Source organism: Larus michahellis, chromosome Z (assembly GCF_964199755.1).
Source record: "Larus michahellis chromosome Z, bLarMic1.1, whole genome shotgun sequence".
Classification (NCBI taxonomy): domain Eukaryota; kingdom Metazoa; phylum Chordata; class Aves; order Charadriiformes; family Laridae; genus Larus; species Larus michahellis.
The window spans coordinates 29,096,571-29,121,205 of NC_133930.1; the positions used below are offsets into that span (position 1 = coordinate 29,096,571).

Here is a 24,635-nt window from a genome sequence, read left to right on the forward strand (position 1 = left end):
CTATGTCCCCTCTCCCAAACTCCCCCATGAGCACGTGCCCAGGAGGCCAGGGCGGACGGAGCAGAGGGGAAGGTGCTTACTGGCCCTTCTCACTTTCCGCTCCCTTGTGTCCCTGCTCTGCCCCATCTGGCAGATCCACAGGCTCCCGGTTAGTGCACTTTGCAAGCTCTTTGCAGTGCCAGACAAGCCCCAAGCGCTGAACAGTGAGCCACGACCCTGTGGTTTTAATTGCACCATCAAAGAAAAAAGCCCCATCTACTGCATGACCACGCTGAAAGTCTTTTGCTGTGACTCTTACGCAGGTAACGCAACAATTGACTTATTTATTTAATTTCACTTGTTTAAACTGTCAAGAGCTGGCAACTCCTGAAAGAAAGGATTAAGTGGGAGAAGTGGAAAGAGCCCTATCTGCTTGCTCTGTTCATTGCCGTAGTCTGGAGTGCTTTCATTCTGTGTTTGTACAGTTTCTGGTACAACATGGTCCTGACCCAACTATTCGGATGAATAAGCTGATGCTAAGGAGTTGTTTGCTGGCCTGGGTATACTTTCTTTTTGGTTGTTAATGTAAATAATGGTAAGTGGTGCTCACTGTTGTCTCAACTATTTCTTTCATCAGTCCCCCATTTTTTCTAGGGTTGGTAACTCAGCCATAAAAATTAGCCTCTGGATGGAAACTTAGCACAGTCAGGATTAATAACTATTAGTGTCTTAAAAAATGTTGCAGGGTCTGGTCACAGATTTGGACTGCAAGTATTGCTAAAAATACGTGCTCTTGAATTAAAAGTTATAAAAGCTTCTTTTTTTTTAATAAAAGCTTAGTGGTTTGAGAGATGGTTTGTATCAACGTCATAGCAGCTTTACTTACAAAAATACTTGATGTGATTTCATCTCTAAAATGTTTTAATGGCTTCAGAGATTTCAGAAGAAATACTGGAAATGATTTAGATGGAAATATCACCGAGCCCGTTAGCTTTTTATAGAACGAGAAAACCCTACCATTTGTTGTCTACCGTTACTTGAGTGGGGTCCGCTGGGAAAAACAGACAGAGAGATTTATAAATTTCCTTAATATTCTCTTTGCTCTATCCTGGAATCAATATCCATTGACACAATCTTTGCTGGTCTCCATTCATGAGCTGCAGGTATCATGTCTGCAAAAAAAACCCAAAACAAACCACCTGGAAATATGCAGCATTTCAGGAGAATTACACAGGGAAAAGCAGAAGAAAAGCAGAGGAATGACACAGAAAGAAGGAAATTACAAGGGCAGGTCAGGAGATACCAGTGTTTGACAGCCCGCTACAGGAGAAAAAACAGAAAAAGCTGGGAGAGGTGTGACACAGTTGTGTCCTTCTGTGCTGTGAAGTAACTAACAATAATCACCTCGCAGGGTCCCAAGTCCAGAACTGGAAAAGAAGACCGAGTGTTGTCACACCCCTGACTTCACTGAGTCTCCTGCTTCTTGCTTACTCCTGGCCTGTGGATTCTCTTGCTGACCTCTCTGTCTTTGGGAGGGACTGTCTGACTCCCAGCTGTGAAACCCTGCCTGGCATTACCACAAAGCCTCTGAAGCACTTGGTCCTGGGGATCTGAGAGCCCCGGGTCAATGAGGATAACACCTGAGATAAGAGTGGGAGGAGTGAAAGAAACCATGCATCAATCCATTCCGAATATTTAAACTGTTAAGCAGAAACTCAAGGCTCACACAAAACAGGGACTACTGTATCCTTGCACAGATGAAAAGGCTTTAGAGACAGCCTGTTCTGGCCAGTAAAGATCAAGGCACAAGTTTAAAAACATTGCCTCTAAGCTGAGCTCCACAAAGCAATGCAGAAGCAGCTGATGCACATTTTGCTCTCCTTTGAAAGCCTTGGCCCGGGACCCCGGTCCAGCCCTGCGCAGCAGAACAGCTGGCAGCCGGTGGGCACATTCTGCCGAGGCTCTGAGACCGAAAAAAGCATTTAACGTGACAGCCCCCGGTGGGGAATACCAGTCCCCGGGCACCGGGCAGCGCCGGCCTTAACCAGGTACCGGATCTGACCCAAACCCTGCCGAGGCCAACGCTCTTCTCGTAGGCTTCGAATCAGTCCCTCCAGCCCGAGCACAGGGAAGACTTCACCAAGGTCAGCCTCACGCAGGTTTTCCCCAAGGATGCTGTTTTCAGCCGCAGCCCCCGACGCCAGCCCCGCTCCGCGCCGCCGGCCCTCGCTCTCCGGCGCACCTCCGGACCCGCGTGGGGGAGACGCGCCGCCGCCTGCACACTACGCCGTGCTCCCCCCAACCAAAACCGGCCCAAAAACAATTTCCCCCCCCACCCCTCCCCGCGGTGGGGCAGAGGAGCTGCATCAGGGGACGGACGCCCTGAGGTGCGGGGGCACTGCGTTGTTGGGGGGCTGGGGGTCGCACTGCCGGGGGTGACGGAGGGTTTGCGCTGCCGGAGGCGGCGTAGCCGGGGGGGTGCGGAGCTCGCACTGTCGGGGGGCGGAGGATTTGCTGTCGCGGGGGAGGGGGAGAATTTGCAGTACTGGGGGTGTGGAGGGATGGCCCTGGGCGGAGGGACGGCCCTGGTAGGGGGGGTGCAAGGGGGGCGGGAGGGCCGAGGGTGCCGACGGGGGGCTGGAAGCGCGCCCTGTTGATTTTGGGCAGCGCGCAGCCGCAGTGCGGGCCGCCGGCGCGTACAAAGCGGCTGCGAGAGGACTTTGCGGGCTGCCGGCGGTGCGGGCTGGCGGGAGGGGAGGGGGGGGGGGGGGGTGGTCTGAAGTTTTGCAGGGATCCTGAGCGCCCTACTACCGCTTTCCCACACACCACCCCCCCGCCTCCTCCCCCGCCGGCGGCCGGGGCGTGGAGCCCGGAGGTGAGCGGCGGGCGGGGTATGGGGATGGGGCGGGCTGGGGGCGGTGGGCCGGGGATGGGGCGGTCGGGGGGCAACCGCGCCCCGGGGGGAGCCTCTGGGTCCGTCCGGCGCCGGGAGCGGGCGGTGTGCCACGGCGGTGCCCTGCCGGCGGGGAGGCGGCCGTCCCGGCGGAGAGTTGTTGGTATCGGTACCCGCTCCTAGGTTTGAGTGAAAATGCGTGATTTTGCCTGGGGGGAGGGGGGGGGTGGGTAGGGGAGCGGGGGAGGCACGGACGGGCGTATTCTGTGCATCGCTGCATCCCGTCTCTACTTCGGAGCAGCCAAGGGGCATCCCAGCCCTGCCCCTCACAACGGTGCTCGTCCGACCCGTGCTCTCCGGAGCCCACCGGCAGGTTTCGGCCATTCCCCCCCGCCCTTGAGGGCTGGCTGCTCCCCTTCGTGCTCGTCCGGGATGGATGGAAACGCGGGGTGGGGAGCATCGGTACAGAGGAGAGGAGGGAGACGGGGTACCAGCGTGTGGGGAATGGGTCACATCCACAGCGGGAGTTGTGTTCATTAGTGCTTTGTTTAAATGGACTGTCTTGGTTGTAGTCTTATTTGTGAGCTGGTACTTTAAAAAGACAGTAGAGGATTTTCTTTTCTTTTTTTTTTTTTTTTTCTTTGGAGGGGGGTGTGTGGGGTGGATGGGAGGGGTGTAGGGGAGAGGTCTTAGGGGCTTTGATGCTCAGCTTATGAATATGCCTGAACTTTGGCTGCTCTTCATGGATCTCAAAAAGCTCTTAAAGGCAGTCTGAAGTGTTTGAAAACAATCTTATTCTCTCTTAAACAAAGAACATTGTGAAGCCCTGTAGCTTGATACACAGTTAGGTGTAAAAACTCTTTCAGGCATAATTACAAGCCTCAGTAATGACAGTGACTTTTTTCTGAGTTCTTTGGCCCTGGGTTTCACATAAGACCGAGCTAAGTTTATCTTTCTTGTACTGATGTTAAGGTCAGGCATAGTGTGCTTTTTGTTAAATCAAAGCTCTCAAATATTTTAATTAACAGCAGAGCCCATCTGGCAGTTCTCTTGCTTAGTTGACAACCTTGCATCTTGGCTAGCCAAGAAAGGTGACTATGACAATTTGCTTATTAAAAGTATCAGATATCTCTTATTTCACCCCTTCTGTCAGGGTGACTGGATCTGAATGAAGGTTGTGTGGGTGCATGTTGTGAAGAGAGGAAAATATGAGATAAGTGAGAGGAGGCTTATTAGGTTAATGTGAGTTTTAGAAAGGCTGAACTAATTTACAAAGTGCCCAAGGTGTGTAAAGAAAGCCCTGACATTTTCACTTAGGTGGGGTTTCAAGCCCTTGGGAGTGCTGCTTGGGACTTCAGGTCTGGAGTCAGTTTTCCAAAGGGAGCGGATGCCAGTGAGGCACAGTGGGGCTGTTTGGCAGCAGTGGAGCTTCCCCCAGCCTGTGCTGCAAGCACCATCTTTGAAGTCTTATCTCTCTTCTGGCTGAGAACACCTGCCTCGTATTAGTGACTAGGTAAAATGTCATCTTACCGCAGATCTCAACAGAAGATAAGGTGTTGTCCTATGACAGGGAAGCCCAGGTCCTACCTCCATCCATTTTGAGCAAGAGAAGTGGCAGCTCTGGTGCGTGAGACATCGGGGGGCTTGGGTGTGGGAGCTTGTTGCATGAGCATCCCACACAGTGCTGGGTGTGGGCAAACGTGGGTCACACCAATGCTGGGCGCACAAGTACAACTCCTGCTGCCAGAGAGCAGCTTGGGCAGAAGTGTAGGTGGATACAGGCTCTTGGGCACCTCAAAATTTGTGCCTTACCTGTCCATGTGCTTGGTGGGATTGGATGTTATGCTGAACTCTTTTGTATTTCTCTTGTCTGATGCCACAGTGGGGTTTTTCCCTTTTTATTGCTAGACCTCTAACTAGATGGAAATTCAACAGCTGAGGTAGCTGGTTCTCTAGTGGCAAACATGATACTGCCATTAAATAAATTACTGATGACCACTCTGGGTAATTTGGTGACAAGTTCTTTAGCACTGCAGCCTATATGGGAGTACCCAGTGTCTTAGTTTTTCAATTTGTACACACCTGCTTTCTTTTGATATTAGGCTTTATTTCAAAATTGCACTGGAGAAACTGAGAATAAAACTGGGTCCTTAGATTGAAAGCTGAATGTGGATTGTTTTTAAGCAGCAGTGTAGCAGGTCTCTCAGAATACCACCTCCTTAGGAGAACTGGCAATGGATGTACTTCTCATTCCACAAATGACTTTTGAATGAGATGAGTCTGTTTGGTTACTCCTCCGCCTCCAATATCTGTTTGCCTTTTCCCATTCTGGCAGTTTTCTCAGGCTTGTACAGCTTGTGGTCTCAGTTTCTGCAGTGCCCTGTATGTCTAAATAATAGATGCTGAAAGTGAAATGAAAATGTCTAAATGAAGAGTCTCTTTTGCAAATGATGCAGAGCCACTGTTGAACTGTCACAAATGGGCAGCTGAACGTGCTTTTAGTTACTAAAGCATTAGTTGTTAATTGAGGACAGTTGCAAATTTTCTTGTGGTGTCAGCACCTACTGTAGCGGTAGGTCATGGGGAAGGAGGGTTTCTTCCCTACTCATTTAGCTAATGGAATTGACTAATGGGCCATAGGAGAAGTTTCAGGCGTCACTGCTCCGGCTGTCTGATCCATCTGAATTTCCCTGTGCACCTTAGAAATGGAAGAGGCACAGAACTTGCAAAGTGGCTTGAAAGCTTATGAGTATATACATGCACGGGTATGAATTTTTTCTAAGTTGTTGTGGGTTGTGGCAAGATGACAAGTGTTAACCTAATGATTAGGTTATGATGTTTCAACGATGATAATGAGAAGTTTATGTGGAATTGCAATATAAAGTGGCGATGAACAACTTGTGAGAAGTTTTGATTCTACCTAACTTATTAAAGATGCAGTAAATGTAACTTACAGATGGCTTGAAATGCCAGCTGTATTTTTTTTACTGGGTGTACTTGAAATTTTTTTTTGTTTGAGCTATATAAAAATATATAGAAGTCACAATATCTTTTTATGAATCTTATGTAAGCACTGAAATAAGTTTGTCTTGAATAGAGATTCAGATTTATGATGAAAGTTATAATGTGTCTGGTTCTAGTGGGAAATGATTCATTTTAAGGATCTTAATGGTATCTGTTTGCATGGTTGAATAATTGGTGGTGCCGTAAAAAGGCATTTACGCATCTCATGCAGAAATCGGGGAAACCACTTAGACTTGTCAAATCTGACACTCCACGGTTATCTTTTGGTGCCATTAATAGATGCTATATACCGAGGGGAAATAACATGCAAATTACATGGCTGTTCCCAGCTTTCAAAAGACTGGGACCTGAAGGGAAGTAATAATACATGTCAGAAATGGACAGTCAGCATTAATTGATCATTTTTTTGCAGATTATTTCTAGCAGTGTTGTACTATGAATTACACTCTAACATCTAGCTCATTCTCTAACTCTGAATGCTGCCTGTGTTACTTTGGGAAGCTGTGTCTGCAATCATGACAGCAGTGTTGAGGCTTATAGTTAACTCTGAATACTGGTTTAGGCTATGTTTATATTTTTACTTTGCCAAAGGTTCCCTGGCAAACTCTGCAAAACGGCAGAAAGATGTATATGGCGATAGTCACTTCTTCACCATTAAAGATGTACTCGTCTGTGAAGAGGAAAAGAGGAAATTCCTTTTAGGGTGCTGTCATGAATACTGAAAATGCTTTCTGAGCTTTGCTAGTGGTGAAAAGACTTGTGTCATTCAGGATGGATGTCAGGAGCGTCTGATCTTACTTCCAGGCTGTCACAGGCCCTGGGCTCTTACCCCTGTATTAAGCCCAATGACTAGTTTCAATAAAGCACAACTTAGAAGGCGGCATCCTGTTAGACTTAAAATGCTCCCACAGGCTTCCCTTGGTAGTTGATGCCAATTTTTTTTGTGTCTTTCTGTGCTCAAAAATGTGTTTCTGATTTCTAATTAGAGCCGTACTAGGGAAGGACAGCTGACAATTAAACATGAGTCACGAATGCGTGTTTTGCACGTCCCTTTAATTCTTTAGAGATGCGAGTAGACTGAAGATGGAGGAGTCCAACAAGAACAGTTGGAACTTAATTGTGGGTAAGAAAATCTGTCAAAGTGAGCCTGGCCTTTTTACAAGCCAAACTGCTGTTCATGTACTTCTTTGCTGTACCAGGCTCCCTATTGCACGCAGGAGCCAAAACTAAACCTGGATATCTGCCCTGATGGGTTGGAGGCTGTAACCATGTTTCCCTGAAATGAGGCATCTCCAGAAAATGTTCTGTTGAAGGTGGGGGTGTCCCAGCCTGTTTCTGGGCTCAAGGATGGTGCCTCCATGTCATTGCTTGCACAGAAGGACATGTCTGTGCCTTCCTGAAGCGCTGGGGTGTTGCTGCGTGGCACGTAGAGCCCAGGAGGAAGAAATATCAGTGAGAGAAGGGTCTTTTACATGCAAAACATGGGCTCTTTCTCCGTCTTCTCTGCAGCTGGGTATGCCATGAGCTATAGGCATCTCTGGATTTGGTGGTGGTGGTTGATGTCCAGGAGGGCGGTGGGGACACCTCATTGGGTCTCTTGGGCAAACGTTCATAGCACCATACTTCCCAGGATGGATTACTGGTCTGCTCTGGCTTGGTGATTGCTTAAACCTGCCTCGTGATGTGCCAGTGCTCTGGAGTAGAGGATGCCCTTCCTGGCTGTAGATGCCCTAAGCTGTTGGTGGGGGACACTGAGAAAATACAAAGGGGTTTCACTACAGCTGCTTTTGTAGTGCCGGGATCACTGTTGAATTCTTCACTGAACAAATGTACCCATGCCTCATCCCAATGACCTGGGGTTTTCTTACTGGTCTACCGTCTTCTCTGCCTAAAGGGTGACCAGTGCAGTTACGTGACGCAGTAGTGCCCTGGCAGGAGTCGACGGTGCTGGTGCTGTGTTTTCTGCAGTAAAAATGTTTGTTATTGGGTGAAGCACTAGCCCTAATAAAGGCTGCTTTGTGCTGAGAGGTTTTGTACCAGAAGCTTTCAGAAATGTGCAGTATCCATACACGGAAGACTGATGAGGGCTAATCTCTTCCTTAGCTTATATCTGGTATGGGTCTGTAAGTAGTGAGCGTTGACTTTTAAGCCCTAAGTCCCTGGACTTAATTTTTTTTTTTCCAGGAGACTTTAATTAGTGTTCTGAAGTATAGCTCCAGATAGGGCTGTTACCCACACAAGTGTCTAATCCTTCTCTTGGTTGCACTGAGCTGGTAGCTTTCATGGCGGCTGTGCGGTGATAATGACTCCTGTAGAGTGTGTGTGTACACACATTTCAGCCTCCTGATTACATAGCTTGATCATCCCTCCTTCTTGAGGTAAGGAGAAACACTGATTTACTTTTTACACACCTTTCGCTATTTTATGTAATTCCTCAGCCCCTTCCAAATAATGTTTGCTTGGTTTGTTAAAAATTGATATGTGTTTTTGAAGCATTTTTCATGGTTTCTACTGATTTCTGATCCCTCTGTGATTCTGCAGTGTCATTAGGAAAGGGGAGGGTGCTGCCCAGATTGACCCAGATGATTTTGCACATGAATTCCTGCATCAGAACTATTTCTGTTTTATTCGGCATCCGTACGGATCCCTGCAGCTCCTGGCTCTTTCCCATTGACTGCAGCTGCCCGTGCCACTAGGGCCTTACGGGGGCTGCAGGTAGGCAGTAGATCTGTGCCTGGCTGAAAGCAGCTGTCTTTCCTCTTGCACTTTTGCTGCCAGCTTCTTTGTGATGGTACTAATATTTATGTGGCTTTGGGACAAAACAGATCAGAGCACTGCTCTGGCTGGAAACAAACCTGCTAAAATAATTCCACCACCCCCCCCCTGCTCCTGTCCCGTCCTGGCTATTCTCTGAGTGCACAGTGTCACGGGAGAGGGTGGGAAGCCTCTTGGCATCAGTACCGGGTTGTGTCAGAAATTAATACGCATGAAATCATGGTACTGTGATTCCCTCTCAAGCCTGTGAACTGTTGGAAACCAAAGTGCTTCGTTCTAAAATTTGGTCCATTAGGACCATCTTGGCAGATGATGACCAGAAGCACCCTTCTCTGTGGGTGGGATTGGGAAAGCTCCTTGCCTTGCATTTCATATTCATGCATGCCACTGGCCTGCAACTTGCACGTCTCAAAGATCACAGAATCATAGAATGGTTTGGGTTAGACGGGACCTTACAGATCATCTGGTTCCAACCCCCCTGCCATGGGCAGGGACACCTCCCACTAGACCAGGCTGCTCAAAGCCCCATCCATCCTGGCCTTGAACACTTCCAGGGATGGGGCATCCACAACTTCTCTGGGCAACCTGTTCCAGTGCCTCACCACCCTCACAGTAAAGAATTTCTTCCTAGTATTTCATCTAAATCTCCCCTTTTTCAGTTTAAGACCGTTGCCCCTCATCCCATCACTACACTTCCTGATAAAGGGTCCCTCCCCATCTTTCCTGTAGGCCCCCTTTAGGTACTGTAAGGCCACTATAAGGTCGTCTTGGAGCCTTCTCTTCTCCAGGCTGAACAGCCCCAGCTCTCTCAAGGCCCTCCTGACCAAAGATGTAAGAGTCTAGTTTAAAACATTTATTTCCCCTGAGTTATTCTTACTCTTTCCCTTTTCTTTAACTGCAGCTGGTTTCCCAGTTTAAGGGCTGGGAGTCTCCCCTGGAGTGAGACCGTATCAGAGGTTGAATGTGTTTGGTTAGGTGCATAAACATGGCTGCGCATGGTGGGGCTTCGGTCACAATGTTTTCATTCACTTCATGAGCTGTTAAATGAGGAAAAGGATGGGGCTTATTCCTGAGCTGTTTTGGAACAGCTATGTCAAAAAAAATCAAACCAAAACGAACCACCCCAAGGACCTCAGACAATAGTGAACTCTCTGCAAATGTTGCTCTTTCCATATGGTGCTCTTTCCATCTCTGCATATGGTGATGCAGAGGATCTCTAAGAGTTACTCCAGACTAATCTGCTTTGGACAAAGAAAGATACATGAGTGTTTTAGTGGCTTTTCAGTATTTTCCAGAGAGAATTTGCCAAGAAGTGCAGTGATTGGGGGGGGAGGGGGAAGTTTTTGCATACAGACTAGCGAGCCTTTGTCTCTATTTTGGGCTTTTGAGTGTTTTAAAATTAGAGTATAAAAAGTAACAAAGGACAGTCAAGATGTTGATTGTGAGACAAAAGTATGGGGACATGACCTATGCATAATTGTTAAATGAAACAATATTGCAGAGTTTCTCTGAGTTCCAGAGTTCTGGCAGAAGAGATATTGGAATGAAAGTGTTGATAGGTCCTCTCTGCTTTGCCGCTTGGCAAAGGCAATTTAAGCCTTTGGGGTTTTTTCTCACCAGTGCTTTGTTACTAACCCAGCTGCTTGTAGGAGAGTTGTACCTGCTTCAACTCCTTCAATATCCTTGCAATGTTAGTAGGTTGACATATGAGGACGTAATCTGCATCCCACTGCAGCTTTTGGAGGGCTGCTCTATAGCAGAGCTTCACTTTTTTTTTTTTCCTGAGTGGATGTACCTCAATAGATACAGCAAAATATTTGCTGAGAGAAGATGTTGAGTTTAGCTGAATCTTTCTTCAGAGTAGAAACTGATGCTGGGGTCAATCCTACTGTGGTTTGGTGTTTTGGGTTTTGTGTTTTTTGTTTGGGTTTTTTTTTTTTTGAGCAGAGCGCTTTAATTGATAATGACTCATCTATTGGAATCTGACTTTTCATTCCAATTACCCACAGATAGACCAAGATGTACCTACAGTTCTGCAACAGATAACTTCAATGTGCATTGTTTACATTTCAGACACCAAACCAAGGTGAAAATCAGGCTGTTCATCCATTGTGACCTGTCATGTCGCTGAGTGTGAGTGCGCATCCCTTCAGGCTCCATTAGCATGAGTTAACTTTGTAATTGGGTTTCTGGGGCAAACGGGGACAGGAAGCAGAAGTAATTTGGCAGGCTAGGCTTAGCTTTTTTGTTCCATGTGGTGCAAGTGCACAGGAGAGCAGAAGAAAAAGATGGGTGCAGAATGGCTGGAAAAATCCTAGCAAAGTGGAGGACAGTTGTCAAAAGTGCATATGGACGTTATGGAACATCAAGCAGCTTATACCAAGGTGGGACTTTACAGCTATATCAAAGTAGTATTTCTATAGCTCCTGTCCTTTCCAGAGCCCTTCTCTTGCTGTCTTAAACCTGCTCTCTGTTCTCCAGCTTTCTGTGCGTCTTGCAGTAACACCTTGTTTTGTAGAGATTGGCGACCAAAAATGTGCTTGCTGAGTGATGAACAGTTGTCAGTTTTGAAACCAGTTCACGATGAAGATGTTAATAAAAATACAAGTTTTAAATTTGCTCTAAACTCTGTTCATAATCTCCAGTTTTACACAAACAAGCCAAAAAGCAGAAAGTCATCATTTTTACTATAATTTCTCACAGTCTTAGCCTTTGGACAGTTTTGCCAGGTTTGGTATTTAAAAAAAAAAAAACAAACCCACAACCAAACAAAAAACCCTGACCAAATAAACTGTTAGATGTTGGAGTTCTTGAGCAGGGGAATCTGGTTTTTTGTTTCTTTTTTAAAGGCATTAAAAGTCATCTAGCTCTTTTCAGGTGTTCAGTGTGGATTTACACAAGTGGGATTATAATTAAACTGCTTCATGGTATTTTTTTAAAACCACGCTTCACATTTTTCAATGAACAATTTGCTTTTAAAACAACAGTCTTTATCCCAGACTAATCTTAAGACTTACAAAAAGCAATGCAAGACAAGATGCTTAGTTTAAGTTCCATTCCTTCCTCACATGTGGTGTTGAACTCCTTCTTAAACTTTTAATTTGCCTTTTTTTTCTTTTTTCTTTTTTTTTTTTTTATGGTAAGCCTTTGAAGGCTTTTCTTTCCTCAGATGAATGCTAGTCTTATTCTGGCATCACTGACTGTTTTCTCCACACATGTACTTTACCAGCAGTCTGCTCGGATTCTTTTCAGTGCATGGCAAGTCGGTAACTTTCCCAGATGAGATAAAATCGCCTGCAAGAAGACCCTGGGCTTGAATCTCTCTGAAACCAGGAGGTGCTGAAAGTGATTAGCTGCAGTTTATGTATCTTGTCAGCATCGTTTAACCGGGCTGACAAACTTCATGCATGCTTCTTACTTTGTTCTTGCAGTGTCGTGGGCTGTTTTACTCAAGTTTTTTGGGTTTTTTTCGAGTAGACAGGGGCTCTGATGCGTGCCCTTGTGTGGAGTGGGAGTCGCCTTAGTCTCGATCCTGATCCCCTCTGTGATTTATCACTCAGTCTTTATCTCTCTTTTGTGTTTTTCTTGCAGTTTCTCACCCCATCGCTGCTGCTGCTTGTGGCCGCTGTCATGTTTTTAAGCAAAGTGCGAGATCGCTCACATCCATGAAAATATTAGTGGCTGCCGGGAGCCTTCTCAGCTGGGGAAACTTAAGGAAAACAAACCCTTCTTTGTGTCCGTGCACACATCATGATTGTCACGAGCTGTGTGGTAGGCGTGCTGAAGGAGATGCAGTCGGTGCTCACGCCGGCAAGACCCGGTGGTGGGAGGCGCGTGCTGGTCGTGGGCATGAGCCCCTCCTGGGTAGCCAGCCCCTCCTGCAGCGCCAGACAGATGGGCAGGGCTCATTCACTGATTCTCTGGTTGGACCGAGACCTGTGGACCAAGAAAATATGGTAGAAATAAAATGGAGTCCTTCAAGAACCTTAAAAATGGCAGGTGACCGATTATATTCTTCACACTGTAAGGAGTTGTTCGTTTTGGCTGAAGGAGTGTTGGGAGGGTTTCAGGTCTGTTTTATCTGTAGCAATTCCATCTTCTGTTAGCCTGGGGGAGAAAAGGCTTGTGCTTGTACAGCTGAGTATCAGATCTCTGGCTCAGGAAGCGTTAAGTGCATGTGTTTATTACTCTTAATGCTGGTATGTTTTTCATGTCAGCAACTAGCCAAAACCCGGGGGACCTGCAGTTTGTTTCAGCTGGTAGGAATTAATGACTGACAGGTTTATTGCAAAGTTGCATGTAAAGTTTTGTTCCCACGAGCACGGGCTGAGTGGGGACAAGAAAGGACCCTTTGCTGGTTTGCAGCCTGCAGTCGAGCCTTGTCACCCTCCCGCTGAGCCCCCTTGAAGGGAGCCCTGCAACTCTGCAGCAGCCCTGGCTGCCTTTTGGTCTTCTTGTTTCCCCTCCAACCCACTCCCATCCCTCTCTCCTGGGCAGTGAAGCCCCCTTGGCCCGCATTGCTGACATTCCCAAGCTCTGCCTGTGCCTGCACACGCATGGGGCGAGGGAGGGAGGGCGGCAAGGCTGGCCCTCTGCTCTGGCTTGAAAACCACTGTCGGTTGTGAAAGCAGCCTGCCTGCTCCTGTCCTCCCTCAATATCCATCAGAGCCCCCCTGCCCACATAGCTCACATTCCTGAGCTGCGTATTGTTTGGGGCGATGTTTTGCTTTGGAGTCTGTTACCACTTGGTAAAGGAGTTTCCTTGTAGCTACATCTTCATGGAAGGGCAGTGATTTACGTCCCAAGCGCAGTTTAACACATCTGGCACCGGTTCTGGGTGGTTCCAGGTGTTTTTTGGTGACCGCAGGTGAGTGAGGCTTTAGAGGCATGCCGCAGTGAGGAGAGTGTGCAACCAAGGGGCTAGAGGTTTGGCAGTGCACGGTCTAAAGGAGGGCAGTGGAGCCCTGGAGGAGGCTCAGTGGGTGCTGGTGTCTCTGTGACTATTGTGTAGGGAGGGAGTTTCATTGTCACTTCAGTTAAAAGACCTTTTTTCCCCTCCCCTCCTCCTCCAAGCAACTTGCTAATTTGCATCACAAAAGCGAGCCGGGGTTTGTCTCCTTAGTAAGTTGCAGAAAATAAGATCTCTTCAACTGTTTGAAAATGAGACGATTTTATGGGTTGCTTTATGCTTACTGGTGCATTCGGATACAACTGGTGGTTGAACTGGTTAATGCTGTATTGCTGCAACGTCCAGTTACAGCCGTTCTTGTATCAGTGCTGAGCGTCCCATTAGGAGGAGGAGGACTGTCTGGGCTGTGGTGCTGGTTCTGCCCTGCAGAACTAGTGCCGTTTCCCCTGCACGCCCAGTCTTCGGAAACACTGGGATGATATTTCCCGTGTCTTACTAACATTCTGCCAGAGATTCTTTGAGCAAATCAAAACTAGTAATAAAATAAGGTATTTATGCACAGCTAGGAGAACGACAGCGCTGGCATTTATGATTTTCCTGTCATCCAACAGACATCTTGTATATAGATTAAAGCTCAGTCAAATTGACTTTGGCGGAGCTGGAGCATCTCATCACTTGGATTTCAATGCAGAAGTTGTCAAGCCACAAAGCTGCTCTGATACTCCTGCCTTGAGTTTCTGTAAGTAGGTGTGTGAGTATGGGATGTCCTTGAAAATGTGACCAGTGTATCTGTACTGTAGGTCAGAAGCAGTAGGTACTCTGTATGTGCCTTTTCTCTCTCTTCTGTGTAAACCTTCCTACTTTTGCCTAGAACTCAAGGTAGTACAGAGTCTACAGAAGGGGCCAGAGTAAGGGATGGAAGTCTGTGTTGCCTCAAGATCCATGTGTCTGTACTGTGTTGCAAAATTCTACTGTTAATGCTCTTGCTCTGAACAGAACGCCTTTTGTGTCTGGCTAAACTTTGGAAAACTGTTAGGCTCAAAGAGGAACATTTTTTTCCTTCCCTTCCCAAGTGAAAATCTTCACTTGGACTCATGCTTGAATACTTACGTTAGGCTGTCTTTACCCTGTCAAAATCCACCACGGTTTTCTTTGCCAAAACTGAGGTAAGCTCCAGATAAAACTTTGCATGTGATGAGTTATCTTTCTAATTCCTTTAAGAATTGTGTTCTCTCACAATGAATTAGTCACATAAAAGCACTTGCTAAACCATGTCTAGACTGCAAAGATCTGGATTTGACTGAATCTAATTAAAGCAATGGTGGCTTGCAGGTGAGGATTTAACTGCAGTATGTTATCCTAGCTTGTGCTAGAAAGAGATTGGCCTTAGCTGAGATGGTTTTGACTTGCATGCAGAGGTAAATTAAAGTCAGATAGCTGAAATGGTCCTCCGCCCCCCGACCTGCTTAGCCTGCCACAGGCTAAGTGAGAGGCATCTGCCCACAGCAGGATGGCTGAACAGCTCATGGAGACGGCTTCAGCACAGTGTCCTGAGAAAAATGGAAATCAATTTCCTGCTGGTTTTGGAGAATTAGGAGAATAATTCTGGAGAGTTATGAGGAAACTTCTGACTGTACTCTGCAAGTATGAGGCTTCTTAAAATATCCCTGTTAGAAATACTGGGTTTGATACTGGAGGCTAAACATGCAGCTGTAACTGGTCCATGCTGGCCGACCACCCTCCTGACTAAGCTTGTGAGTTCATCTCATTGTCCCATCTGTGCCCATCGCCTCATCTTGACCACTTAAGCCAGGCTGACTACCAGCTGCCTATTGATTAAGAGGAATTAGGGGTGGTCTGGATGTCTAACACAACTGGTTTCTCCCAGCTCTGAACAAGTCACTGGAGTAGAAGTTGTGGCATCGCCTGTGGGTCCCTCCCAGGAGAAGTTCAGGATAGTTTTTATTGCAGTACGAAGCAGCACGATGTAACTCCTTGCTTCTGGTAGTTTTACCTTGTGGCCTTGAATGTTTGCCCAGACATGTCTATGAAGCATCTCACAGCTCGGCTGTTCTCATGCTTTTGCTATTCCTCTGTCTCAGCTCTCCGGGCTCCTTTTATTTCCTGTAACTTTTCTATCTAGCACACACTTTGTTCACTGCCTGTCAAGTTTTGCCGGCTCCTCCTCTTCTGCGCTGCCCCTGAATGCTCGCTCTGTTTATTCAAAGTCTCTAAGACAATACAGAAAAGGGACGTAACAAGAAGAAGACGGGAGAAATAAAAGGGAGAAGTGAAAGAGCTGTTCCTGGCAGAATTCAGGCTCCTCTAATCTGACAAGTAAAACTTTTCGTCTTGAGAAACTGTCCTTCCCTTCATGTTTTCAGGGTGTCATAAGATCTCTGCTAGTTTTGAACTTTGTTTCAGGGGGGCTATCGCAGGGGCAGAAGTCATGAGCCATCTGTGCAATTCCGTTTCTCCTCTTTGCAAGGGAGGGAGGGCAAAAACCAGGCATAGCTGCCTCTCACTGTAACACAGCAGCAGTGGGAAACTAACACGGCTTGTCAGGCTGCTGCCGTCTTATGAGATGTTCTACTTTAGAAATGGAAAAAGAAGACGTACTGGGCTATTCTTGGTACCAAGTTCAAGCTTCAGCATTGCAAAGAAAGTTTATGTGTATCTAATAAAAGGTGCACATACTACTTCATGGCAGTTTGGGGAGAGGAAACTTTTCCTGGCAAGGAATATTGGCCTGAATCTTTTGTGTGTCTGAGAACCTGCATTTTTGTCATCTTCTCAGAAACAGAGCAGAATCTGACCTGTGATGGACCACATAGTGGCCAGGGGTCACGACACACAAATGTTCTGAGGTGCCTCAGTTGTTTGTAGCTGGGTGGTGTGGGCTGTGTGTGGACTAGTCCCCTTGCTCTCCTCTCCTCTCCTCTCGCCACAGGCTGTGACCAGCTGAGCGTGCAGCACAAAGCACGTGCTTGCTCTGCCAGCTGCTCTCTTAAGCTCTTCCTGCTTTCAGCAGGAATCTGGTATTTTCTTAGCTGTGAACACTCTTCTAGCTTGATTCATGCATGTCATTTGAATTGACCTTTTGATTTCCTTTCACTGTTAACCTGTTAATTGAGAGCTGGTGCTTACAGGGCTGCTTATATTCTGGGTGAAGAGTAGCTGCAATTTGTGTTGTACATTCCTGTATGAATTATGTTTCGTTACTGGGGGGGGGGGAGGGTGTTGTGCTCTATGAGTGGCCCAACTGGGACTGAAGTTGTGTGAGGTGAATGATGGTCATGGTACTGGTAGGGCTGATGCTGAAGCTGAAGATGGAGTTATAGGTGAAGAAAGCTCCTAGTTGTCTTTATTTTCATGAAAGAAGGATAATATTCATCTTGCTAGACTGAGATGCTGAGCTTCTTTCCGATGTAGGAAGTCTCCAGTAGCTCCATCCATTTAATCAACAGTTTCTTGAAAACTTCATTTTAAGCCATGGCTTAATTTCTGTTTGAATGGAGGACACCCTTCTTACTTTTGTCTTGCTGGCTATCTGCAGTGACAGAAATCAGAAATTGCATCAGAGGCTGGATGGGTTTGGTGTGTGTGGTTTTTTTTTTTTTTGTAAATGAGTTTCTCTTCTGTGTGGTTCTGGCATTCGTCAGTCCTGTTCATGATGGAAGTTGCAGGTCACAGATATTTTAACTCCTGACCTAATATCACGTGAGCGTTTCCTCTGCTCTTGCCCGGTTTGTTCTATTCCCTGTTTGGTCAGCAGCAGCTGGGGAGCTTGGCTGGAGATGGGCTGGCCTTGGCTCCAGGTCGCACGCAGAGCTGGCTTGCTGCTGGTATTAGCCTCGTCTGACAACCGATGGGACGAGCAGGAGGATGAAAAGTTAAAATGCTGCCAGTGCTGTCAGCCCACCGGCAGGCCTCGGTGGGGAAGTCGTCAGGTTATGCGGGGGAGAAGGGTGACCTGGGTGCTTGCCTTGCACTGGGGAAGGAAAGTGGGCTCAACCTTCACAGAGCCGTTCTGCCCTTGTACCTGTGTTTCCTTGTGTTTGCTGAAGTGTAATGGCAAACAGCCATTTCCTACTTTTTTTTTTTTTCCTTTGTACATCTTTCTTCCTTTTAACCCTGATTTTTTCCTTCAGGTTGCCTGTTACTTATAACTCCTAATTCCAGTTTAATGACTTTTTTGTGTCTGGGGATTGTACGTTATTTGCATCACAACAGAGCCCCGTGAGAGGCTTTGAGTAATGTCAGCTCTGGATCTGGCATTCTGCAGTTCAAAGCGCCAGGCGAGTTTTATCAAGTTGATGCCTTTGTGCTGCTAAGTTCGAAGATACCGATCCAGTCGGAACTAGGCAGGTGGCAGGTCAAGCAGCACATCTAAGAGTTGCCTGGCCACCAAAACTTGTTTTAAGAAGAAATAATAGAAGGGTAACAAGTCTGCCACAAGGAGGGATTTCAGGAGTTCAGTTTTATGCCACCTGTAGTAAAAATAAGTTAATAAACATCAAAAGCATCTCAAGGGTTAGTCAGTCGTTTCTTTTTGGCTTGTGTATGATGGTCTGTTCATTCAAGGAGATTGTAGAATCAGTTTTTCAAAGCCTGGTAATAAAACACATCAGTTGAAATGAGGATGGAGACTGGAAGAAACTACTTAGTTCTGTCGACTGTTTCTTTCAACACCTTGAATTAATAGTGTTTTTTTAATAAAGAGTTCATCATACCAGAACTACATAGCAAGTTATGCTTCTAATCTGCTTCCCCCCGAGCTGCATTTCTTTTTAATTGCCAAGTGCTATATTTGCTAGTAGAAACACAGGAAAATATGAATATATCTGTACTGAGAGAACATCTGAGGGAGGATGTTGAAAGCAGTCTGCTAGCATCAGGTTTTTTTGGTGTTTTGTTTTTTTTTTTTTCCTTTAGGTTGTAAGTGTGTGAATGCTTCATTTTAAACAGGACAAAAGGAGGTGGCTATTAAACCTCAGCTCTGCCTTCACTTCTCCCAACTGCTGTCTCAGATCTTTGTTAAGTTTGTTTCTTGTTTCTCTCTCTCGCTGGGCTCAGCCCCAAAGGTCACAAAGGGGTCATTGCATTTGGAGATCTGTCAGCGTCTAAGCATCCTTTGGAGAGCAACGCAAAGAAAAACCACCTCCTCTCAACCCCCTGGTTGTAGTACATCCAGCAGGTTTTCCTGTACTTCAGTGCTGTCGATGTGCGCTGTAGCTGCTTTGTCCTGTTTGTGAGTTTTGGTGGATCCCTGGTGTGTCAGCTTGTATCAGATAGGTAGCAAGAGAAGGAATCCCTTCTCCAGAAGGAGCTCCCTGCATGCTGTGAATGCAAATGGACCATTTGCTCCACTCCCACCATCTAAATCTTTCCTCTCCGGCTGTGTGGGATTTAGTGCCAGCTCACAACACAAGGGTGACAGCTGGTTGGTGTCCAAAGTCCTTTGTTTTGTTTCAACTTGAATGAGGAAATGATTTGTCAGAGGATCAAAGCGCTCTTGGGTGAATTAACTTTTTTTGCCAAACTGCAGGTTTGATGTGGATGTAAATATTGTCTGATATGTGTAGGGACTACCAGTGCTCCTGACACAGGAGTGATTTCTGGCTTGGGATTGGCATGACTAATTTCATAGAGCAGCCTGGATGGACTGTTACAGATCGTATTTGGAAATCAGACCAAGTGTGCCAGTAGTTGCATGCAGGTGGTCAGAAGGTAGTCTTTTAGCTTATCTCCTGATATAACTCTTAAACCAGCACAGAAGCTTCCAGCGTTGGCAGCGACTTGTCTCTTGGCCTCCTCTTTTGCCTCCGTTTCTGAAAGATGGCTGTATGTTGCTTGGCTCTGCCTTGGCCTTTGGAGGCTTTGTGAGGCCACGGAGATGCTCTTGGGGCTTCTGCCAAGGGCAGGGCTTAGGGGCACTCATTGTGCCATGCAAATATGCAGTAGGGTAAGACCCCTGGGTAGGACTTTGCAGTGTGCACATCTTGTGTGTGTTTGTAAATATTTTATTGGAAATACCACGCTGTGGGAGAAGAGTGAGAGAAGGGGGTGGGATGCTATGCTGGGGATCCCCTCGTTCCCTGGGGGAGGCAGGTAGGGTGTTGCTGTAGGGGCAGGTGTGTACAAGCCTGTGCGGGCGGCAGGGCTGGTGGGAGAAGCCGGAGCTGCAGGCACAGGTGGAGGTGGGTCGTTGGTTAGCGGCTGTGTGCTGGGGGCAAACGAAGATACCGGCGTGTGGACCTCCGCTGCCTTTGAGACTCGGGCTGGTGGCTGGGGTGAAGGTGCGGCGATTGTGGGGGTCAGGGTGGGAGGCAGCGAGGTACGGGTTGGATAACATCACCTTTCAGCTGCTGTTACAGCAAAGCTTGCTGGGGGGGCGCTGCCTTTTGTCCATGTCAGGACATGGCTCTGGGTGACTATTTGAGAGAGCCGTCCCAGTATTTATGAAGGACTGACACCTTGTCTTCAATATATAGGAAAAAGGTAATTTTTTTTTTCTTTAAAAAAACCCAAACATTTTACTTGGCTGAAAGACCCTGGAGTACCTTGTTTTTCCCTTGGTCCCTGATTTGAAGGACAATGTTTGTTAGTCACCCTGAAGTTACTCCCCTCCCCATACACCCCCCTCTTCCCACTCTGCCTTTCTGTGCAGGAGGGCCAGGCCCTGCTCTCCAGAAGCTAATGGGTGATATACTGCGTGGTGGTCCAGCTGTCTACCATCTGCTGGTACCTATCAGGTATCTGCAGGTACTTGAGTGGGCAGAGCCTTCCCTTGACAGGACGGACACCTCTTCTTGACTCGCAGGTTTAGTCTCCATGCGTGGAAACATGGGACGGCAGCAAGACCACAGCCCTGCTCTGCTGCCTGCAGAGCCTTCGGAGATGGGAAAGGCTTGTGCTGCAGCACTGCATAGTTGCGAGCAGGTGAGGTTTGTGTTCTGGAGAGGCGGGGAAGAAGATTGCTGGTACATGGTGAGCTCTAGGCTATTGAGTTAGTATTTGTCTGGTACACCTGAGGGCAAAGTCGTAAGAAACTGATGGTGTCAGGATAGAGCAGAGTTGGATTGATGCGCATAGAAAAGGCTTGGAGTGAGCTGTTAATCAGTAATAAACTGAGTCATCCCACAACAGCTTGTGATGCCAAATAGAGATGTACTATAAAAGGAAGGAATGTGCACAAGTGTGTTTATTCCAAGTAGGGAAGGACTCGCCCTCAAGTTTACACTCTAAAAAGGGCGTTTTATTGCTTTTGAGAAGGAACAACAGGGTTTAGTAGGAAATGTGTCCCTACACATTTTTTTTTCCTCCTTCGTGATCTGATAGTTGGTGTGAAATGCTCAGTAATCGCCCGGAGGCCTGCTTACCCAGTCTGGGTTTGGGCCACCTGCATTCCTGATCCAGCCTGGATGCATCTTCAGGGTCCTCCGATGACCTCTTCCAGGCTACCTGCCCAAAGAAGGGCTTGAAGCCAGTCAGCTCATCTGAGAGGAGCTTGTACACAGGAACAAATTAACCTGCAACAGTGTATCCTACAGTGGAGGATTTCTGCTTTAAAAAGAAAAAATAACCCAAAACAAACAGTATTCCCATTGTTTGCCCAGAGCAAAATCTGGTGTGTTTTAAGAAAGTGTCTCGTCCTTGACGTTTCCATTCTTTGGCTGTTGGCTCTGAATTGAACACCTGAGGTTGAACTGCAGGTGCCTTCGGATTTAAACCAAGTACAACATTCTTGCTTCTCATATTTCAATGAAGTTTGTGTCCTGTGGTAAGACCAGAAACTATAATCCTTTTTTTTTTTTCTTTTTTGAGGAAAAAATGTAGCTAAGATTGCTGGGTGGGTAGAAAGAAAAGCAGTTTCAGCATGGGGACAAAGGGATGCAAAATTGATATGAGAAAACACACCTGGCTGGGCTCCACATCTGCTGCGCATTCAACATGTACTCTGTGTGCCTAGGAGGTGATAATGCAGTGGAAAAAATCCTTTCCATTGCCTGCGTTTGCCCAGTTGGCCTGCTGTCCACTTAAACCCATGCAGTGTGAAGAGGGCTCCCACTTTGCTCTGGGTAGAAGCAGGGCAAAGAGAAATAGTGCTGGGAGCATTTAAACATAATTGGAAAAAGGTGATGAGATTAGAGCTACTTTGGGTGTTGCACAAGTTTATAGCTTGTCCAGCCTCATCAAAACCCCCAAAATATTAATTTAAATAGCTGCATGCTTTGTGTCCTAGCTAAAATGAGGGACATCAGTCATAAATAGAGTGAGAAGGATGGAAGTTGTTTGGATTAATGAGTCTTTGTGTTTGCAGGTGGATTTGTTTTTCAAAGCTTTAATGATTGTGATGTCCCTTTGGCACTCCAAAAGGCTACAGCTGAGCTGCAGGTGTTTCGGATGATACTTAAGGCTGTATCTGCCTACTGACAGCCAGGAGTTTAACTCTTGGTGTTAGAACTTCTTTTGTTTGTATTGTGATAGTACTAACAGAGCAGCCTTAATAGGCAAACAAACTATTGCTGGTCACAGTAAGCTTGAGATCCTCAGTGTTAAAGAAATCTCTCTTTGTGGGGGCCTATTGGTGTTTTTCCATTATTCCATCTGACTTGCCTCTTGTCTTAGCGCTATTTCCAAAGAGCTTTTTATAGCCTTCTGTACAGGTTAACTGAGCACCTAAGACAACAGAGTCCTGCTTCCTTAGCTTTAAAGTATTATAGCTGCCTTTGTCTTAAACTGGCAATCTGCATTCTGCTCCTGCCCTTACAGCGAGACATTTCTACTCTCTGGCAGCTTATTCAGAGATAGTTTATTTCAGGAAGGCTTGTTCACCTAAGAGATGATCCAAGGACTCTTCCTCATGTAGAGTCGTCCTTTTGGAAGCATCTCTGCCTGTGGCATGCTGACTTCCCATCAGAACCGCTGTGCAATGTAAATTGGTGCTCTGGAAATTAACCAGGTTTAAAATACTGCAGGGAAGAGTGATGCTGTTATTCTTTCACCTTTTCTTGCAGCTGATAGGGGAAAATGTTACAAACTGATCTTGTGAGACAGTTGTGTCTCTCTTAATGGCATTCTTCAGACGGAATCAAGCTTCTTTCTTAAAATGCTATCGAGTGCCTGTTCCTAGATAAGAAGGTACTTTGCATCTAGAAGCTTTGCAGTGCCTGGGTGAGGAGGAATTAATTAGCAGCCTTCTTGCTAGCTGGTGTCCCCTTTCGCTGTTCTCAGATTGCAAAGGGTAAGAATGAGGAGAAAAATACCTCATCCCGTGCTGTCTTTTCAGGGCTTGATGCTGACCACCCTGAGGCTATTTATACCAAGCATGCTGAGCTGAGTGGGATTCAGTTTAAATTTTCAGCATCTGTTCTCATGGGGCACAGGGCCTTTGCAGGGCAGGGTGGTTGCTGTTGCCTCCTCGCCTGCCCACTTGGTCCCTTCCCCTGGCAAAGTCCCTGTCGGTTGCTCCACCAAGGGGTGCTGGGGAAGGAGGGCACGGCCACTTTGGTGTGAAGGGCAAGAACCCCCATGGTCACTGCAGGTTTGCTTGTGCTCATCACGTTTCTCCAAGGATTCACTGAGATGTAGCTTAAGGGGAAAAAAACTCAGCACCTTTCACCCAAACCCTCCCTCTCTCTGCCTAGTCCCCCACTGTTGGAGCAAGAATTAGCCTTTCTCTCTGCTTCATTTTGTTTGTTAACCATTGGTCAAAGAAAGCAGTCTTCTATTTGTTGCTGTTTTGACAGGGTATGAGTATTTGTTGAGAATAAAACATGGTAGTAAATCTGTAACCTCTTTTCCAACTGCATAGCAAAAATTAAATTTCTGCAACTACCTTTAGAAGACCAACTTTTCACTTACAATTGTGTGGAAGATGTTTTGTGGCAGTCTTGGAGTATGTACGTAGATCCTCCCTTTCCCCCGAAAAACTTGTTGGTCCTATTGTTGCAGAAGCCTTTTGTTGATGGTACAAGATATATTAGCATTGTAGCATGACACATACAAGCTGCTACTCTTGACCCCTGAGGTTTCTCTGGAAGGTCACAATGGAGAGGCTTAAATTCCTGTGTTAATCATGCTGAAGCAGAATATCCATGCTGGTTTTCCCAAAAGATTAACAGAATGATGCCGTGTTGCTTTGAAATGTGATCTCAGAGCATCCAGCTCTTGAGGACGGTTTCTTTCATGTTTAACATATGCATGGATTTTGTGTATTTATAAACCACGTAATTATTACTTACTGGAATAAAATGTGAACGATAGTTTATCACACCAGTTGTCTGCTGCTGCCTTCGTCTCAGCAGAAGCCTTCAGTGCTCTCCTGTGGAGTAGCAGTGAAGAGGAAGATTTTGTTTCACTGGTTTGGTGAGGGGAATGTTTTGAGGTGACTAAGCTGCAGTTGCTGAAATGTACAATAAGGTACAGCTTCTGTACAGGTTCAAAATATAAACAAATAGGTAAAAAAAATTGCCCTGTGGTTAGGCTTGATAGACTGCAGAGATGCCTGCAGAACTGCAGCTAAGCTGAAGGTACTGATGTTGCTATTTCTGGATTTTGGGGAAAGCGTCCCAGAGAGGACCGTGAGCCTTTCCCTCCTTAACAGCTTGGATCCCACAGCAGGTAGCTCCTTGGCTCCAGCTGTGCTGTGAGATGTGGTATAAAAGTATCTGCTGCGTTGTGAGCTACTGGTTTATTAATTATGGGCCCTGGCATGGTCAACACAGCTGGGAGCTGTTGTAGATGCCAGTGTTTCGTACAGTTACTGTGGTTTTTCTCTATGCTGTCAGTCTGGGGTGGTATCAGAGTACACCAGGATGATTTGGCATTGTCTTAGCTTCTGGATGCCCAAAACACTTCCAAACTGGACTGCAACTCCAGGGAAAAGATGAACGTACCTGATTCTCACTGCCATTTCCCCCCCAGAGCAGTCTAGTCTCCAACCCCTCTGGAAACAGCCTCTTATTATTAATGATACAAGGCACTTTCTTTCTCTCAGAAAGATAAGGAGTATTGGAAAACTTGTCTATGCACCTGAATTTTCCCTCCTCC

At 46.5% G+C, this 24,635-nt stretch overlaps 1 protein-coding gene across 7 annotated transcripts in view; it reads left to right on the forward strand.

Annotated features, from left to right (window-relative positions):
• The first annotated feature begins 2,657 nt into the window (after positions 1 to 2,657).
• The window catches only part of KANK1 (KN motif and ankyrin repeat domains 1), a 133,511-nt gene continuing 111,533 nt past the window's right edge, over positions 2,658 to 24,635 (forward strand). For 3 of the 7 annotated variants that reach the window (XM_074569738.1, XM_074569745.1, XM_074569746.1), the window contains exon 1: positions 2,663 to 2,854. The gene's annotated coding sequence lies outside the window, so the exon portion shown is untranslated. Of the gene's footprint in view, positions 2,855 to 2,959; positions 3,056 to 11,034; positions 11,056 to 24,635 lie in introns of those variants that run through there. The other 4 variants (XM_074569739.1, XM_074569741.1, XM_074569742.1 and 1 more) reach the window with 4 other exon arrangements.